The sequence below is a fragment of the Cherax quadricarinatus genome, chromosome 4 (genome assembly GCF_038502225.1).
Source record: "Cherax quadricarinatus isolate ZL_2023a chromosome 4, ASM3850222v1, whole genome shotgun sequence".
In the NCBI taxonomy this organism is placed as follows: domain Eukaryota; kingdom Metazoa; phylum Arthropoda; class Malacostraca; order Decapoda; family Parastacidae; genus Cherax; species Cherax quadricarinatus.
The window spans coordinates 67,975,401-67,989,908 of NC_091295.1; positions in this window are offsets into that span (position 1 = coordinate 67,975,401).

Below are 14,508 nucleotides of genomic sequence, written 5' to 3' on the forward strand. Positions count from 1 at the left end.
ATATATATATATATACATACATACTGAGCGTATACTTTAATCAATATTTGAGGATTAAAGTGTTACTGGTATGAGTGTAGAGGTGAAGCGTGAGTTTTATGATCCTCATGCAGTGAATAGGCTTTAAAAGCCTTAAAAATGTACGAATTTCTTAAAGAATATCTGGTGTTTATTGTGGTGAACTGGTGTGACGGAGACAAGGAAAACACAGGTTGAAGAATTAGCTTGATCTGGGATAACGTTTTATCTCTGTGTTGAGCTTCATCAAATCATGGTTTACCTGGAGAGGGCTTAGGGGGTCAGCGCCCCCGCTGCCCGAGACATAAAACTCTACAGAGGACACATGACTATACAAAGCTCAATACAGAATGAGATATGACTATAAAGCTCTATACTGACGAGAAATGCCTTCATACAGGTGGACACGGAGCGAGACAAGACTTCATAAATCTCTTCAATGAGCGTCCCAAGAAGAGCTTGTCCTGCAACCTGTGTTTTTGCTTCGCTATTATCGGCTGTACTACATTTGGATGTCGCCAGGGATTTAATATTAAACACAGCCGGTAATCCTTGGCTCAGTGTATGACGGCTTGTTAAGTGTGTCATTAGCACTCGAGACATGTAAGTGCCTCCCAGGGCCACTGTCAACCCAGGACAATACACCTAATGTATGATATTCAATAAACAATATTTTTTTATTGATATGTTTTTGCTATTTATTCATTCGTTTGAGTTCGTGTTGTTGCATCGACAGATTTTTGGTGTGTGTGCATGTGAGAAGGCTGACTTGACTGGGAATATGGCACTACTAGCTTGGCTTTGCTTCCCTCAGATGCCAGAGTGACTCACATTTTAGTTGTATGTATTTGTTTTATTGCGTTAGTTTTGTTATAGAATGTGATGCTAGACGAGTGGGAGGTGCATATGTAAGTTGTGTGTTGTATTGGTCGATTTGGAAAAAACCTATGATAGAGTGGATAAGGAAACAATGGTAGATATTGCCAAGGCATGGAACTGGTGATAAATTGCTAATATTTATAACGTTCTTTTGGGGGTATATATGAGATTTTTTTTTCTCAGTGAATGTGAACTTTAGGTAAGAGTGATGTCATTATGGTTTGTTTAATATATTTATAGTTAGGGTTGTAATAGAAGTTTATGGTAATGCTGGGGGGATGAAGGTGTGCGAGCTGTTACAATTGTTTGCTGATGACACAGTGCTTTTTTGGGAATCCTGCAGTGATGTTACAAAACTTAGTGTAGGAGTGGATGGACATCAGATTAGGAGCATGGGGGAAATAAATGTTTAGATATTTTTGAGTGGATGCAACTAGAAATGGGTCTATTGCAGACTATTGTAAGAGGGGAATGCACCAGAAGATAGTAGTGTTAACACTGCAATATAAATGTTAGGCATGGCCTTTGAATGTTGCATCGAGATGGAGGAGGAGAAGGCGGAGGCTGGAGGCTGTGGAGATGTCACATTTGAGATCAATTTGTGATGTGAATATTATGCAGAGACTATGAAGTGTAGAAATTAGAAGACAATAAGTTGGTATGAAATGAATGATTCAAAGAATGAAGGAAGGGTTGTTGAGATTATTTGGTCATTTAGAAAAGTTAGAACAGATATATATATATATATATATATATATATATATATATATATATATATATATATATATATATATATATATATATATATATATATATATATATATAATTATTTATATCTTTGGTCATTTGTGTTATTATTATTATTATAATCAAAAAGAAGCGCTAAGCCACAAGGGCTATACAGCAGGTCATTTGTGTTATAAATCAGCATTAACAAAAATTGTATAAATTATGTTTAAGGTCCAATACCACAGGTTGTGTTATTGTGGTACGAGTGAATTGTGTAGATGAAAGAGAACTGTTTTGTCATGGTGCTGTTATTAATGGCTGTGGCATGGTAGACGAAGACAACAGAGGTACCGTACCGTTGTGACGTGGTGGGGTACGGTACATGGCAGGATATAAGTAGAGAGAACTGAGCCCATGATGCAACTGCCTGGTATTGTTCTGTATCAGGTTGTGGCAAAAGTTATCGATGTTATCTTTGACTGTGATTTGAAGTGATAATCTTACATATATCATGATACTGTAATTTGATGTGAAATATATACTACTATTAGTAATAATGTAGAATTCGTATATATTTATAATATGACCTGGCCTGATCCACCTAATCTGACTCCGGCTTTATAATTAACTATTATGAAGGACCTGATGATCACATTATACATGATCACAATCGCTAGCCATATGATTAGCAAACAGTAAGTCTAGAGAACGACAAGCTGTTTTGAAAAGCTTTTAAATACTGCAAAAAAAAGGCAGTAAAAAATTAGGTATTCCTAAAGATGACCTTAAGTGGTTGCCGGATTTGTTTTTCTTCAACTTTCCGTTTTGATTTTATTCATTCCGTTTACCTTTTTATGTACTATGTATTTTAGGTTGTACCTGCACTTTTCTGCGCATCAGGTACCATAATAAGCGAGCTGTATAGATACTCAACAGATATTGTCTTGTGAAGCTGTACACACACACGAATTATTATTGTAATCAAAAGGAAGCGCTAAACCTATTGGGGATCATACAACGCTGCAAGATAGGAACTGATGCAGGATCTAATAAGTAAGGATGGAGAGGACAATAAATATAAAGTTAGGAGGGGCTGCAAGGAGTGCTAAAGGATTATCAAAATTTGTGTTAACACAAACATGAAAACTAGCAACAATCTTCTCTCCTGCGGTGGTGGCTGTGGGAGTCGTAACAGTGGCCACCGGTACCATGTTTTTATTTTTATCTGCTGTGAAGCTGCTTACGCTCTCGTCCAGTTGTACCACAGCATCCAGTACAACTTGTGGGAACTGCAGATAGAACCATCTCATCTCCGACTCCCCTTTTTTTCTTCGTCTCCTTTACCCCTCCTCCCCACCCCATCCCATCCCTGTTCTTTGTAATTATTTCTTACCATCTAACCTTACACATTACGTTCATCGGGGAACGCTAAACCCGTACGGGTCCCACAGGAATTGAAGCACAACCTCTATTAATTAGATCAAGGAACCTCCTCCTGGTCCGTGACCAGGCCTCGTGAGATGTGAAGATTCAAATTGGTTTTTGAACTGTGTAGATGTCAGCTTGTGAAACCTTGTGAACACTTCTTATGATTAACATCAAATCTTCAGTGCTAATATTTGACTGGATCAGGAACTTTTGCTACGCCTCTGCCTTATTTCTTGTGTACATCCAGGTTGAGGAACTGGGCTTATGAGACATCTTTCTCGGATCATTGATTTTATGTACCTTAATTAGGGAGAGCATTAAACATGTAGGGGTTACACTGTGCCTGGGGAACAGGAGACATACAGGTTCAATTATAGAACTAAACCTGGAGTTACATAGTGCGTGGGAAACTGGAGGCATTAATTCCTCTATAACTCACAGCACTTTACCAGCAGTCACCCCATTAGTCACGAGAACGTTGAACTCCGAGACCATAAAACTCCAGAGAACTGGAGGGATTATTATTATTATAATCACAAAGAAGCGCTAAGCCACAAGAGAACTGGAGGGAGTTAATGCAAGAAAGGATAGCTCAAATTCCTCGTATTAAGAGGCCATTTTAATCAAGGGGAAGCGCTAAACCATAGGGGTCACACAGTACCCAAGGGAACAGGATTGATCCTAGGGAGAATAGGTTAAATTATTATAATCAAAAAGAAGCGCTAAGCCACAAGGGCTATAGAATAGGTTAAAGTTCTTGAATTAAGACCCTTTACTAGCACAAGGTACCTCTTATTACAATCAACCTTTCACAGGTACTCCCCCTCAGAAAAACGATACCCAAAGGTCAAGAAAACTCAAATTTGATACGAAATATATTTTAACAGCACCTCGCCCAACAGCTTTAAATATATATGGGTTGCGTTAATACATTCAAGGGGGTAAGGTCATACAGCGTCCGGAGAAAGTAATCTGGCTTGATCTGAGGACGGGAAGGGTCACTAGAATTCGTTGAATCTTAAGCCCTTTACCAACATGAAGGTATGTTCCCTTGAAGGGTATTACCAGGTAAATTTGAGTGTTTTCCTCACTACAGCTGGACTAGTCCTGGAGGTGGCAAGCACAGTGCCTGCCTGCTGAAATTTGGGATCTGTGATATTATATTGCTTACAATGAAGGATCGCCTTCATCTAAAGTGGTGGGGACGCCTCAACTCGGAAGGTCATCTGGGTCGCAAAATCCATGCACTTTTGGTAAGGCAGTTATTGAAAGTGATGACAAATAGATTGTATATTTAGGCCCATCTGTCTTATTAATATTATTTAGAAGGAAGCGCTACAACCTTAGGAGTCACAACGCCCTAGATGTAGTGGCAGAACTGAACTCGGGTCATAAAATGACAAAGGAATGAGAGGTAATCAGGGGGAATAAAATTAAAAAGAGCAATAGTATCTATCATAAAACAAATTTGACATTCAGGCAAACTCGTAGTATTAGCATTGAAAAATAATTGTGCGTCAAAACTTAGGAATCTAAATAAGAATGAAAAAAAAAAAAAAGGTCGCATGTTAGCCTTGAAATAGCATCATCGTTTTCAAACATGACTTATCAACGAAATTTTTATAAAATAATAAACGAACCTTATATTGTACAAATAAAATTACATTACAATAATATAGCATTCGCAGAAGATAACTTATGAAATTAAAAATATAATGAAAACTTGTTAATAAAGCTTTTAGAGATGCTATTGCAAGTTCCACCGGCTCACCACGTTGAGGTCTGCGATCTTCGAGCCGGACCGGGGTTACTCGTCCAAAGGTTCTCAGAGAAAACCTTAGTTATGTGGAACCCCAAACCACACACCAAGGGTTACTTCGGTTGATAACCGGTGGTAGCTAGGTTATCACCAGAAATCGCTCATCAACAGCCAGGGCATCAGGCTGCTGATGATATGCTGCCGGCCAGCCCACAAGGAGCGGCGCGAGAGAGACAAGGAGGGGGACACAGACAAGATGGAACCCCAGCAAACACTGCATAACCTACGATCGACCAATGTTGTGTCAACGTTAAAATATGGAATTTACCAATTATAATGTTTAAACAACATCGATACAACGAAAACTATGAAGTGTGTATGCTGGGAAGGATATGAATTAGTATATATTGGATAAAGCAATAATATTGGACAAGCCCAATAATTTTGTAGACAATCCAATATATGGTAATGGACGATGTCCATCGCCGCTCAACGGACTCTACAGGTCCACCCGCCGCGCCACGGGCTCTTTACGTCCACCGTCGCTCAATGGACTCTACAGGTCCACCCGCCGCGCCACGGACTCTTTACGTCCACCGTCGCTCAACGGACTTTCCTAGTCCACCCGCCGCTCAACACTCCAGGTTGCACCGCCACTCAACGGACTCTCCAGGTCCACACCGCCGCTCAACGGACTCTCCAGGTCCACACCGCCGCCCAACGGACTCTCCAGGTCCACCCGCCGCGCCATGGACTATCCAGGTCCACCTGCCGCATCATGGACTCTACAGGTCCACCCGTCGCTCAAAGGACTCCAGGTCCAACCGCCGCACAACGGAGTCTTCAGGTCCTCCCTGCGCTCCACGGACTCTCCAGGTCCACATCGCCGCTCAACGGACTCTCCAGGTCCACATCGCCGCTCAACGGACTCTCCAGGTCCACCCGCCGCAACGCGGACTCTCCAGGTCCACCCGCCGCACCAGGAACTCTCCAGGTCCACCCGCCGCAACATGGACTCTCCAGGTCCACCCGCCGTTCAACGGACACCACGTCCACCCGCCGCAACACGGACTCTCCAGGTCCACCCGCCGCAACGCGGACTCCAGGTCCACCCGCCGCACCAGGGACTCTCCAGGTCCACCCGCCGCAACATGGACTCTCCAGGTCCACCCGCCGTTCAACGGACACCACGTCCACCCGCCGCAACACGGACTCTCCAGGTCCACCCGCCGCAACGCGGACTCCAGGTCCACCCGCCGCGCCAGGGACTCTCCAGGTCCACCCGCCGCACCACGGACTCCCCAGGTCCACCCGCCGCAACACGGACTCTCCAGGTCCAGCCGCCACAACACGGACTCTCCAGGTCCACCCGCCGCAACAGGGACACTCCAGGTCCACCCGCCGCACAGGGACTCTCAAGGTCCACCCGCCGCAACATGGACTCTCCAGGTCCACCCGCCGAACAGGGACTCTCAAGGTCCACCCGCTGCAACACGGACTCTCCAGGTCCACCCGCCGCAACACGGACTCTCCAGGTCCACCCGCCGCAACATGGACTCTCCAGGTCCACCCGCCGTTCAATGGACACCACGTCCACCCGCCGCAACACGGACTCTCCAGGTCCACCCGCCGCAACAAGGACTCTCCAGGTTCACATCGCCGCAACATGGACTCCCCAGGTTCACCCGCCGCAACATGGACTCTCCAGGTCCTCCCGCCGCAACACGGACTCTCCAGGTCCTCCCGCCACAACACGGACTCTCCAGGTCCACCCGCCAAAACACGGCCTCTCCAGGTCCACCCGTAGAAAAACCGACTCTCCAGGTCCACCCGCCGCTCAACGGACTCTCCAGGTCCACATCGCTCAACGGACTCCAGGTCCACCCGCCGCGCCAGGGACTCTCCAGGTCCACCCGCCGCACCACGGACTCTCCAGGTCCACCCGCCGCAACACGGACTCTCCAGGTCCACCCGCCGCAACACGGACTCTCCAGGTCCACCCGCCGCAACACGGACTCTCCATGTCCACCCAATGCTCAACGGACTCTCCTGGTCCACCCACCGCTCAACGGACTCACCAGGTCCACCCTCTGCTCAACGGACTCACCAGGTCCACACGCCGCTCAACGGACTCTCAAGGTCCACCCCCCGTGCCACGAACTCTCCAGGTCCACCCGTCGCTCAGCGTTCCAGGACCAGCCGCCGCACAATGGACTCTCTAGGTCCACTCGCCGCTCAACACTCAATGTCCACGCGCCACATCATGAACTCTCCACATCCACCTGCCGCTCAACGGACTCTCCAGGTCCTCCCGTCGCTCTACGGATTAAACCATACCACGGGTAGTGTTTGAACCCGCGGTAAGAGTGTTTCGAAACTCCAGACTGTCGCGTTAGTCAATGGACCAGTTAACTTCAATAAGATTCGTCCAACTTGGTATATTTCTACACCATACGAAGGTTAGCATAGGCACCACTGTGTCCACAAATGCAAGTTTTTACAGACGAATCTTCCGTTAGCATGGCCGTGACTAACTCTAGTCCCCTCAGAGCCGTCAACATGACTCACGAAATCGTAATGACACGATTGCAAACAAACCATGCCATGGGTAAGGTTTGAATCCCCGGTAAGAGTCTCAAAACCTCAGACCGTCTGAAGTTTTCAGACTCTTACTGCGGGTTCAAACCCCACCCGTGGTATGGGGTGGGGTTGAACCCGCGGTAAGAGAGTCTCAAAACTCCAGACGGTCTGAAGTTTTGAGACTCTTACAGCAGGTTCAAACCCCACCAGTGGTATGGTTTGTTTGCAATCGTGTCATTACGATTTCGTGACTCATGTTGACGACTTTGAGGGGACTTAAGCTCGAGTTCGTCACGGCCATGCTAGCGGGAGATTCGTCTGGAAAAACTTGCATTTGTGGATACAGTGGTGCCTATGCTAACCTTCCTATGGTGTAGAAATATACCTAGTTGGACGAATCTTATTAAAGCTAGCTGGCCCAATGGCTAACGTGACGGTCTGGAGATTTGACTCTCTTACCGCAGTTCAAACCCCACCCGTGATATGATTTGTTTGTAATCATGTCATTACGATTTAGCAAGTCATCTCAATGGACTCTCCAGGTCCACCACTCAACGGACTCTTCAGGTCCACCCGCCGCAACACGGACTCTTCAGGTCCACCCGCCGCAACATGGACTCTCCAGGTTCACATCGCCGCAACATGGACTCTCCAGGTTCACCCGCCGCAACATGGACTCTCCAGGTCCACCCGCCGCAACACGGACTCTCCAGGTCCACCCGCCGCAACACGGACTCTCCAGGTCCACCCGCCGCTCAACGGACTCTCCAGGTCCACATCGCTCAACGGACTCTCCAGGTCCACCCGCCGCGCCAGGGACTCTCCAGGTCCACCCGCCGCAACACGGACTCTCCAGGTCCACCCGCCACAACACGGACTCTCCAGGTCCACACGCCGCAACACGGACTCTCCAGGTCCACCCGCCGCAATACGAACTCTCCAGGTCCACCCGCCGCAACATGGACTCTCCAGGTCCACCCGCCGTTCAACGGACACCACGTCCACCCGCCGAAACACGGACTCTCCAGGTCCACCCGCCGCAAGAAGGACTCTCCAGGTTCACATCACCGCAACATGGACTCTCCAGGTTCACCAGCCGCAACATGGACTCTCCAGGTCCACCCGCCGCGCCAGGGAATCTCCAGGTCCACCCGCCGCAACACGGACTCTCCAGGTCCACCCGCCGCACAACGGACTCTCCAGGTCCACATCGCTCAACGGACTCCAGGTCCACCCGCCGCGCCAGGGACTCTCCAGGTCCACCCGCCGCACCACGGACTCTCCAGGTCCACCCGCCGCAACAGGGACTCTCCAGGTCCACCCGCCGCAACACGGACTCTCCAGGTCCGCCCGCCGCAACAAGGACTCTACAGGATCACATCACCGCAACATGGACTCTCCAGGTCCACCCGCCGCAACACGGACTCTCCAGGTCCCCCCGCCGCGCAAGGGACTCCAGGTCCACCCGCCGAAACACGGACTCTCCAGGTCCACCCGCCGCAACATGGACTCTCCAGGTCCACCCGCCGAACAGGGACTCTCAAGGTCCACCCGCTGCAACACGGACTCTCCAGGTCCACCCGCCGCTCAACGGACTCTCCAGGTCCACATCGCCGCTCAACGGACTCTCAAGGTCCACATCGCCGCTCAACGGACTCTCCAGGTCCACCCGCCGCAACACGGACTCTCCAGGTCCACCCGCCGCAACGCGGACTCCAGGTCCATCCGCCGTACCAGGGACTCTCCAGGTCCACCCGCCGCAGCACGGACTCTCCAGGTCCACCCGCCGCAACACGGACTCTCCAGGTCCACCCGCCGCAACACGGACTCTCCAGGTCCACCCGCCAACGGACTCTCAACCGGGACTCACCAGGTCCACCCTCTGCTCAACGTCCACCACCCGCCGCACACACGGACTCTCCAGGTCCACCCGCCGCTCAACAACCCGGACTCTCCAGGTCCACAACACGGCCTCTCCACATCCGTAGAAAAACCGCAACACCCGCCGATCAACGGACTCTCCAGGTCCACCTCACCGCTCAACGGACTCTCCAGGTCCACCCGTCGCAACACGGACTCTCCAGGTCCACCCGCTGCAAGACGGACTCTCCAGGTCCACCCGCCACAACACGGACTCTCCAGGTCCACCCACCGCTCAACGGACTCTCCAAGTCCACCCGCCGCAACACGGACTCCAGGTCCACCCGCCGCAACACGGACTCTCCAGGTCCGCCCGCCGCAACAAGGATTCTCCAGGATCACATCACCGCAACATGGACTCTGCAGGTCCACCCGCCGCTGGACAACCACCCGGACTCTCAAGGTCCACCCGCTGCAACACGGACTCTCCAGGTCCACCCGCCGCTCAACGGACTCTCCAGGTCCACATCGCCGCTCAACGGACTCTCCAGGTCCACACGCCGCAACACGGACTCTCCAGGTCCACCCGCCGCAACACGGACTCTCCAGGTCCACCCGCCGCAACATGGACTCTCCAGGTCCACCCGCCGTTCAACGGACACCACGTCCACCCGCCGCAACACGGACTCTCCAGGTCCACCCGCCGCAACAAGGACTCTCCAGGTTCACATCGCCGCAACATGGACTCCCCAGGTTCACCCGCCGCAACATGGACTCTCCAGGTCCACCCGCCGAGCCAGGGACTCTCCAGGTCCACCCGCCGCAACACGGACTCTCCAGGTCCTCCCGCCACAACACGGACTCTCCAGGTCCACCCGCCAAAACACGGCCTCTCCAGGTCCACCCGTAGAAAAACCGACTCTCCAGGTTCACCAGCCGCAACATGGACTCTCCAGGTCCACCCGCCGCGCCAGGGACTCTTCCAGGTCCACCCGCCGCACCACGGACTCTCCAGGCCCACCCGCCGCAACACGGACTCTCCAGGTCCACCCGCCGCAACACGGACTCTCCAGGTCCAGCCGCCAAAACACGGACTCTCCAGGTCCACCCGTCGCAAGACTCCAGGTTCACCCACCGCTCAACGGACTCTCCAAGTCCACCCGCCGCAACACGGACTCCAGGTCCACCCGCCGCAACACGGACTCTCCAGGTCCGCCCGCCGCAACAAGGACTCTACAGGATCACATCACCGCAACATGGACTCTCCAGGTCCACCCGCCGCAACACGGACTCTCCAGGTCCCCCCGCCGCGCCAGGGACTCCAGGTCCACCCGCCGAAACACGGACTCTCCAGGTCCACCCGCCGCAACAGGGACACTCCAGGTCCACCCGCCGCACAGGGACTCTCAAGGTCCACCCGCCGCAACATGGACTCTCCAGGTCCACCCGCCGAACAGGGACTCTCAAGGTCCACCCGCTGCAACACGGACTCTCCAGGTCCACCCGCCGCTCAACGGACTCTCCAGGTCTACCCGCCGCTCAACGGACTCTCAAGGTCCACATCGCCGCAACACGGACTCTCCAGGTCCACCCGCCGCAACACGGACTCTCCAGGTCCACCCGCCGCAACGCGGACTCTCCAGGTCCATCCGCCGCACCAGGGACTCTCCAGGTCCACCCGCCGCAGCACGGACTCTCCAGGTCCACCCGCCGAACAGGGACTCTCAAGGTCCACCCGCTGCAACACACTCTCCAGGTCTACCCACCGCTCATCGGACTCTCCAGGTCCACATCGCCGCTAAACGGACTCTCAAGGTCCACATCGCCGCTCAACGGACTCTCCAGGTCCACCCGCCGCAACACGGACTCTCCAGGTCCATCCGCCGCACCAGGGACTCTCCAGGTCCACCCGCCGCAACACGGACTCTCCAGGTCCAGCCGCCACAACACGGACTCTCCAGGTCAACCCGTCGCAAGACTCCAGGTCCACCCACCGCTCAGCGGACTCTCCAAGTCCACCCGCCGCAACACGGACTCCAGGTCCATCCGTTGAAACACGGACTCTCCAGGTCCACCCGCCGCACAGGGACTCTCAAGGTCCACCCGACGCAACATGGACTCTCCAGGTCCACCCGCCGCAACAGGGACACTCCAGGTCCACCCGCCGCACAGGGACTCTCAAGGTCCACCCGCCGCAACATGGACTCTCCAGGTCCACCCGCCGAACAGGGACTCTCAAGGTCCACCCGCTGCAACACGGACTCTCCAGGTCCGCCCGCCGCAACAAGGACTCTCCAGGATCACATCACCGCAACATGGACTCTCCAGGTCCACCCGCCGCAACATGGACTCTCCAGGTCCACCCGCCACAACACGGACTCTCCAGGTCCACAACACGGCCTCTCCAGGTCCACCCCTAGAAAAACCGACTCTCCAGGTCCACCCGCCGCAAGGACTCTCCAGGTTCACATCGCCGCAACATGGACTCTCCAGGTTCACCAGCCGCAACATGGACTCTCCAGGTCCACCCGCCGCGCCAGGGACTCTTCCAGGTCCACCCCGCCGGACTGTCCAGGTCACGGACTCTCAGGTCCACCCGCCGAAACACGGACTCTCCAGGTCCACCCGCCGCAACAGGGACACTCCAGGTCCACCCGCCGCACAGGGACTCTCAAGGTCCACCCGCCGCAACATGGACTCTCCAGGTCCACCCGCCGAACAGGGACTCAAGGTCCACCCGCCGCAACATGGACTCTCCAGGTCCACCCGCCGAACAGGGACTCTCAAGGTCCACCCGCTGCAAAACGGACTCTCCAGGTCCACCCGCCGCTCAACGGACTCTCCAGGTCCACATCGCCGCTCAACGGACTCTCCAGGTCCACACACCGCAACACAACTCTCCAGGTCCACCCACCGCAACGCGGACTCTCCAGGTCCACCCGCTGCACCAGGAACTCTCCAGGTCCACCCGTCGCAACATGGACTCTCCAGGTCCACCCGCCGTTCAACGGACACCACGTCAACCCGCCGCTCAACGGACTCTCTAGGTCCACATCGCTCAACGGACTCCATGTCCACCCGCCGCGCCAGGGACTCTCCAGGTCCACCTGCCGCACCACGGACTCCCCAGGTCCACCCGCCGCAACACGGACTCTCCAGGTCCAGCCGTCACAACACGGACTCTCCAGGTCCACCCGCCGCAACAGGGACACTCCAGGTCCACCCACAGCACAGGGACTCTCAAGGTCCACCCGCTGCAACACGGACTCTCCAGGTCCACCCGCCGCAACACGGACTCTCCAGGTCCACCCGCCGCAACACGGACTCTCCAGGTCCACCCGCCGCAACACGGACTCTCCAGGTCCACCCGCCGCAACACGGACTCTCCAGGTCCACCCGCCGCAACACGGACTCTCCAGGTCCGCCCGCCGCAACAAGGACTCTCCAGGATCACATCACCGCAACATGGACTCTCCAGGTCCACCCGCCGCAACATGGACTCTACAGGTCCACCCGCCGCAACACGGACTCTCCAGGTCCCCCCGCCGCGCCAGGGACTCCAGGTCCACCCGCCGAAACACGGACTCTCCAGGTCCACCCGCCGCAACATGGACTCTCCAGGTCCACCCGCCGAACAGGGACTCTCAAGGTCCACCCGCTGCAACACGGACTCTCCAGGTCTACCCGCCGCTCAACGGACTCTCCAGGTCCACATCGCCGCTCAACGGACTCTCAAGGTCCACATCGCCGCTCAACGGACTCTCCAGGTCCACCCGCCGCAACACGGACTCTCCAGGTCCACCCGCCGCAACAGGGACACTCCAGGTCCACCCGCCGCACAGGGACTCTCAAGGTCCACCCGCCGAACAGGGACTCTCCAGGTCCACCCGCCGCAACACGGACTCTCCATGTCCACCCAATGCTCAACGGACTCTCCTGGTGCACCCACCGCTCAACGGACTCACCAGGTCCACCCTCTGCTCAACGGACTCCAGGTCCACACGCCGCTCAACGGACTCTCAAGGTCCACCCCCCGTGCCACGGACTCTCCAGGTCCACCCGCCGCACCATGGACTCTCCAGGTCCACCGGCCGCTCAACGTTCCAGGACCAGCCGCCGCACAATGGACTTTCCAGGTCCACCCTCCGCTCAACGGACTCCCCAGGTCCACATCGCCGCTCAACGGACTCTCCAGGTCCACACGCCGCAACACGGACTCTCCAGGTCCACACGCCACAACACGGACTCTCCAGGTCCACCCGCCGTTCAACGGACACCACGTCCACCCGCCGCAACACGGACTCTCCAGGTCCACCCGCCGCAACAAGGACTCTCCAGGTTCACCCGCCGCAACATGGACTCTCCAGGTCCACCCACCACGCCAGGGAATCTCCAGGTCCACCCGCCGCAACACGGACTCTCCAGGTCCACCCGCCACATTACAGACTCTCCAGGTCCACAACACGGCCTCTCCAGGTCTACCCGTAGAAAAACCGACTCTCCAGGTCCACCCGCCGCTCAACGGACTCTCCAGGTCCACATCGCTCAACGGACTCCAGGTCCACCCGCCTCGCCAGGGACTCTCCAGGTCCACCCGCCGCAACACGGACTCTCCAGGTCCACCCGCTGCAACACGGACTCTCCAGGTCCACCCGCCACAACACGGACTCTCCAGGTCCACCCGTTGAGAGACTCCAGGTCCACCCACCGCTCAACGGACTCTCCAAGTCCACCCGCCACAACACGGACTCCAGGTCCACCCGCCGCAACACGGACTCTCCAGGTCCGCCCGCCGCAACAAGGACTCTCCAGGATCACATCACCGCAACATGGACTCTACAGGTCCACCCGCCGCAACACGGACTCTCCAGGTCCCCCCGCCGCGCCAGGGACTCCAGGTCCACCCGCCGAAACACGGACTCTCCAGGTCCACCCGCCGCAACAGGGACACTCCAGGTCCACCCGCCGCACAGGGACTCTCAAGGTCCACCCGCCGCAACATGGACTCTCCAGGTCCACCCGCCGAACAGGGACTCTCAAGGTCCACCCGCTGCAACACGGACTCTCCAGGTCCGCCCGCCGCAACAAGGACTCTCCAGGATCACATCACCGCAACATGGACTCTCCAGGTCCACCCGCCGCAACATGGACTCTACAGGTCCACCCGCCGAAACACGGACTCTCCAGGTCCCCCCGCCGCAACAGGGACACTCCAGGTCCACCCGCCGCAACATAGACTCTCCAGGTCCACCCGC